Source organism: Bison bison, unplaced genomic scaffold, assembly GCF_000754665.1.
Source record: "Bison bison bison isolate TAMUID 2011002044 unplaced genomic scaffold, Bison_UMD1.0 scf7180017864471, whole genome shotgun sequence".
NCBI lineage: Eukaryota > Metazoa > Chordata > Mammalia > Artiodactyla > Bovidae > Bison > Bison bison.
This window is the reverse complement of record NW_011495032.1, coordinates 11199697-11205852: the sequence shown is the minus strand read 5'-3', so window position 1 is coordinate 11205852 and position 6156 is coordinate 11199697. Positions and strand designations below refer to the sequence as shown.

At 38.7% G+C, this 6156-nt stretch overlaps 1 pseudogene across 1 annotated transcript; it reads right to left on the bottom strand.

The window, feature by feature from the left end:
• Nucleotides 1-2665: 2665 nt before the first annotated feature.
• Nucleotides 2666-4118, bottom strand: LOC105003588 (annotated as a pseudogene). The gene has a single exon (XR_827129.1). The product of XR_827129.1 is annotated as a dnaJ homolog subfamily A member 1 pseudogene (transcript).
• Between the last annotated feature and the right edge of the window lie 2038 nt (nt 4119-6156).

Here is a 6156-nt window from a genome sequence, read left to right as displayed (position 1 = left end):
TATCCTACATTAGTCTCCTTTATTTTTGTTTAATTTATTTATTTTTAATTGGAAGACAATTGCTTTATAATGTGTTGGGTTCTACCATAAATAAACATGAGTCAGACATAGTTATACGTCCCCTCCCTCTTGAGCTTCCAACTTATCCCACCCCATTAGGTTGTCAGAGAGCACCAGTTTGAGTTCCCTGCTTCATAAGCAAATTCCCACTAGCTATCTGTTATACATATGTAATGTAAATGTATATGTCTCAATGCTACTCTCTAAATTTGTCTCACCCTCTCCTTACTCCACTGTATCCACAAGTCTATTCTGTAGGTCTGTGTCTCAATTGTTTCCCTAAACTGACAAATTTCTTTTTGTATAATAGGCTTTTGCTTCATTCACATCACTAGGACTCAAATTTGTTCCTTTCTATAGCTGAGTAACATCCCATCGCATATATGTACCACAACCTCCCCATCCATTCATCTGTTGATTGACATCCAGGTTGCCTCCATGTCCTGGCTATTGTAAATAATGCTGCAATGAACACTGAGGTACATATGCCTTTAGAATTGTGGTTTTCTCAGGGCATATGCCCAGTATGGGATTGCTGGATCATATGGTAGTTTTATTCCTAGCTTTGTTCTGGGCTGGATGAAGCACAAGCTGGAATCAAGATTGCCAGGAGAAATATTAATAATTTCAGATATGCAGATGGCACGACCCTTATGGCAGAAAGCGAAGAAGAACTAAAGAGCTTCTTGATAAAAGTGAAAGAGGAGAGTGAAAAAGTTGGCTTAAAAATCAACATTCAGAAAATGAAGATCATGGCATCTGGTCCCATCACTTCATGGCATATAGATGGGGAAACAATGGAAACAGTGTCAGACTTTATTTTTTGGGATGCCAAAAATCACTGAAGATGGTGACTGTAGCCATGAATTAAAAGACACCTGCTCCTTGGAAGGAAAGTTATAACCAACCTAGACAGCATATTAAAAAGCAGAGACATTACTTTGCCAACAAAGGTCCATCTAAGTCAAAGCTATGGTTTTTTCAGTAGTCATGTATGGATGTGAGAGTTGGACGATAAAGAAAGCCGAGTGTCAAAGAATTGATCCTTTTGAATTGTGGTGTTGGAGAACACTGTTGAGAGTCCCTTGGACTGCAAGATCTAAGCAGTCCATCCTAAAGGAAATCAATCCTGAATATTCATTGGAAGGACTGATGAAGAAGCTGAAATTCCAATACTTTGGCCACTGACTCATTGGAAAAGACCCTGATGCTGGGAAAGATTGAAGGCAAAAGAAGAAGGGGATGACAGAGGATGAGATGGTTGGATGGCATCATCAACTCGATGGACATGAGTTTGTGTATACTCCGGGAGTTGGTAATGGACAAGGAGGCCTGGCATGCTGCAGTCCATGGGGTCGCAAAGAGTTGGACATGACTGAGTGACTGAAATGAATTGATTCCTAGTTTTTAAAGAAATATCCATACTGTTCTCTATAGTGGCTGTATCAATTTACATTCTTACCAACAGTAAAGCAGAGTTCCCTTTTCTCCACATCCTCTCTAACATCCTTTGTTTATAGATTTTTGATGATGGTCATTCTGACCAATATAAGGTGATAACCTCCTTTATTTTTAAGGGTCAAGCTATGGTGTAACAAAAGAATGGGATCTGGCCTTACCCTCAAACTATCCAGTTTAGCTGGTTATTTTTCTGGCTTGAGTGGAAAATGATTTGTATGTTACTTGAAATATATCATTCATGATTTTCCACTGTAAAAAGTGACAATAAGATAAAGTTTTGTTTATTCTTTTTTTTTTGCTTTGTAATCAGTATATTAAAGAGACATTCATAAATTTCAAGAATTGCTTAAATTCTGATACCAGCTTTAAGCTTGTGAACATATGACTTTAAACATACAATTAAAGCTATCCATCATAATTTGCTATACTACCAACATTAAATTACAGTTACTCTGGAGCATAAGTAAATGGTTTAAAGTAAGCCTGTAACATACCTACAAAAACACCTTCCTATCTCATACATGCAAATTACTTCTCCATGTAAAGGTCTCATCACTCTAACCTCTAAGTTTCCCTGCTCCAGAAGTCACTACTCTAAGGCTTACTGTGGTCCAAAGGTTGGGGGGCAGGGGGCAAAAAAAGTAACCAGGACAAATAGCTATATATATTAATAAAAGATGGCACAGCAAAAGAAGGGAATGCAATTCTACAAATGCAAGCCCTCAAGAAGGAGCATATTATGATAAACCCCTTCTATACAAAGGTATCATTTCTATCACTGATACCACAGGCTAAATTAAATTATACAGCATGCCATCTTCAAGTAACAGTTGAGGCAATAGAATAAATGCAGAAGCATCACAATGAATCCCACTTACTACATACAGACCAACACCTCTCTACATTAATTTCTTTGTCTGACTGCCAGTTAAACAGTTTTAATTTCATAGCTTAACAATTAAGGGTCATACACTGAAGTCAATACATACACCTGGCATTTCAATCTAAGCTATTCCATATACATAGCTGAAATCAATTACAAAATATGGCCTAACAAATGCTAGGGGAAATTTTTTAAAGTCATTTTTACAAGTACTAAACTTATCTTGCGCACTGAAGTCATCATACATACAGGGCAAAGTCAGAGCTTTTATATTTGAGTTTATTCTTCATTTAACTTTTAAACACTACTATAGTTGAATATTAAAACAAAAGCAAGTAGTGAGCATATGATTATAGTCCTTCACTCAATCGCTACTGCAAATAAAACACCAGCAGTGAGTGTTATTCACAGGCCCTACTAAGAGGTCTGACATTGAACACCACCCCGAGGATGATGTTCATCATCCTCATATGCTTCTCCATTGTAATGGCACCGTCTTTCCTGATTTGGATCAAAGTCCACTAATTCTACCTGGTCCATTTCATCAGTCTCTTCTACTTCCTTCCTCTCAGGCAGAAGTTTTTCCAGCAAAGAGAGTTTATCAGGAGAGAGAAAGCCATTCTCAGGAAAGTTTACCTTAAATTCAATGATTAGGCGACCCTTTTCGTATGGCCTACGATAAATTGGCATGCCTTCATTTAGCACACACTTGATATCTCCATGCTTGACAATTTGACCTGGATGAGAAGTGATGACTATGGTTCAGTTGTCAAGAGTAGATATTGGCTTCTGGAAGCCACACAACGCCTCAACCAGCTGTATGTCCATACACATGAAAAGGTCTTCTCCTCGTCGAGTAAAAACAGCATGGTCCTTCTGATCTAAAACAATGATGATATCTCCTGGCTCCAGTCCTGGTTCTTGGTCTCCTTCACCATGGAATGTTATCTTCTGGCCATCTTTCATGCCTTTGTCAATATGAACTTCTAGAATTCTCTTTTCTCGAACTATCTTCCTTCCATTGCAGCTTTTACATCTATCTTTTGGACTGATCCGCTCCCCATGGCCCTGGCACTCCATGCAGACAGACTGAATTTGCTGAACCATTCCAGGTCCTATCTGATGAATTCTTATTTGCATTCCAGTACCTCGGCAATTGGGACAGCATTCTACCGCTCCTTTTTTACCACCTCGGCCTTCACATTTGTCACAAATCACACTCTTTTGCATTGCTAGTTTTCTTGTTGCACCATTATATAAATCTTCTAAAGTTACTGTAAGTTGATGGACAACGTTTTTACCCCTCCTCTCTCTCTGCATCCTGCCTCCTCCTCCGAAAAACATATCAAAGATGTCCATGGGGGAGCCAAAACCACCACCCGCTCCACCTTCTTTAATTGCCTGTTCTCCTCCTTTGTCATATAACTCCCTTTTCTTTGCATCAGAGAGCACTTCGTAAGCTTGAGAAATCTGTTTAAACTTCTCGCCTTCATTTGGATTCTTATCAGGGTGGTACTTCAAGGCCAGTTTCCTGTAAGCCTTTTTCAATTCTTCTGGGGTGGCATTGGGTTTCACCCCCAAAACATCATAGTAAGTGGTTTCTTTCACCATTTTCTACAGCCGGTGAGAGGGCCGATGCCGGTGTGGGGGAGCGGGAAGGAGCGCGTTGCTGTGCGCAGCTCGGGCAGCCACCGCTCCTCCGCCTTTCACCGAGCGTTCTGGAAAGTTCCGGCTGTTTATTCTTGATTACTCGAAAGAAACACAGATTCCTGAAGGGTTGGAAGACTGTTCTCTTCATCTCCCTTTACCCTTCATATAAAAAAGATAACGACAACAAACAAAGTGCTTCATATTTCATTAAGTAATACTCAAAGTCTTCTCACTATTTCATTTGATCATACTTTCAACTTGTAATACAGTAGAAGAAAAGAGTTTGCAATATCCATTTCATAAAAAAAAATAAATAAAGATAAGTAAAAATTTGTGGTGGGAGTATATACCCAAGCCTGCACCCAAGCTTCTTGCAAGTCCACAGGGGTTTGTGCTCAGGGCAGCAGGCAGGGCTCAGAGGGGAGGGACCACCATTCTGAGTTAGAATGCAAAGTCATGTGGGGAGCTGCTAAAGTTGCTGGCAATGCTCCTCAGGTCTGGAAGTGGCTGTAATGGAGGAGGAGGAAGAGCAGCAAGAAGTGGGTGGGGCCCTCAGAGGAGGACAAGGTGGTTCCTAGATCATCTAGTTACTGAAGTGATCCAACAGCACAGTTCAAAAGCATCAATTCTGAAAACATAGAGAGAATCAAATAAAAAAATTTAGAAATGAAAGAGATGTTACAATGCTTACTGAGAAATGCAAAGATTCATGAGATTATTATAAAATATTATATGCCAACAAATTGAATCACCTATAAGAAATGGATATATTTCCATAAATTTACAACAAGACTGAACAAGGAAGAAACAGAAAATCTGAAGAGAATAATAACATGTAAGGAGTTTGATTCAGTAATCAAAAACTTTCTAGAAAAGAAAAGGCTCAGATCTGATAGTTTTACTGGTGAAATCTATTAAACATTTAAAGAGGAATTAATATCAGTCTTTCTAAACTTCCAAAAACTGAAAATGGAACCAGTCCAAAATCACTTTACAAGACCAAATTCACTCTGAAACCAAAGTCAGACAGGACACTACCAAAAAAAAAAAAAAATCATAGATCAATATCTATGGTGAATATAAATACAAAAATCTTCACCAAAATACTAGAAAACCCACTTCCACTAAAAGGATTATATATCATGATCAAGTGGCATTTATCCATTAGATGCAATGATGATTCAAATCTGTAAATCAATGCAATACACCATGTTAGCAAAATGAGGGTAAAATTATATGATTATCTCAATAGATGTAAAAAGAAAAGCGTTTGATGAAATTCAACATCATGATTAAAATTTTCAAGGAATCACATATAGAAGGAATGCACCTCAACATAGTAAAGGCCACAATGACAAGCCCACCACAAACTTTATGCTCAATGATGAGGAACTGAAAGCTTTTTCTCTAAGTTCAGAAAGAAGACAAAGGTGCCCATTCTTATTATTTCTATTCAACATAGTACTGGAATTCCTAGCTAGAGCAATTAAGAAAAAAAGAAAAAAATCCAACTCAGAAAGGAAGTGGTAAAATTGTCTATATTTGCAGATTACATGGTATATATAGAAGATACCTCTTAGAACTGATGAACAAATTCCACAAAGTTTCAGGATACAAATTCAAAATATAAAAATAAGTTGCATTTCCATATACTGGCAATGTATTCAGTTCAGTTCAGTTCAGTCTCTTAGTCATGTCCGACTCTTTGCAAGCCCATGAATTGCAGCACACCAGGCCTCCCTGTCCATTACCAACTCCCAGAGTTCACTCAAACTCACGTCCATTGAGTTGGTGATTCCATCCAGCCATCTCATCCTCTGTCGTCCCCTTCTCCTCCTGCCCTCAATCCCTCCCAGCATCAGAGTCTTTTCCAATGAGTCAACTCTTCACATGAGGTGGCCAAAGTATTGCAGTTTCAGCTTTACCATCATCCTTCCAAAAAACACCCAGGACTGATCTTTAGAATGGACTGGTTAGATCTCCTTGCAGTCAAAGTAACCCTCAAGAGTCTTCTCCAACACCACAGTTCAAAAACATCAATTCTTTGGCGCTCAGCTTTCTTCACAGTCCAACTCTCACATCCATACATGACTACTGGAAAA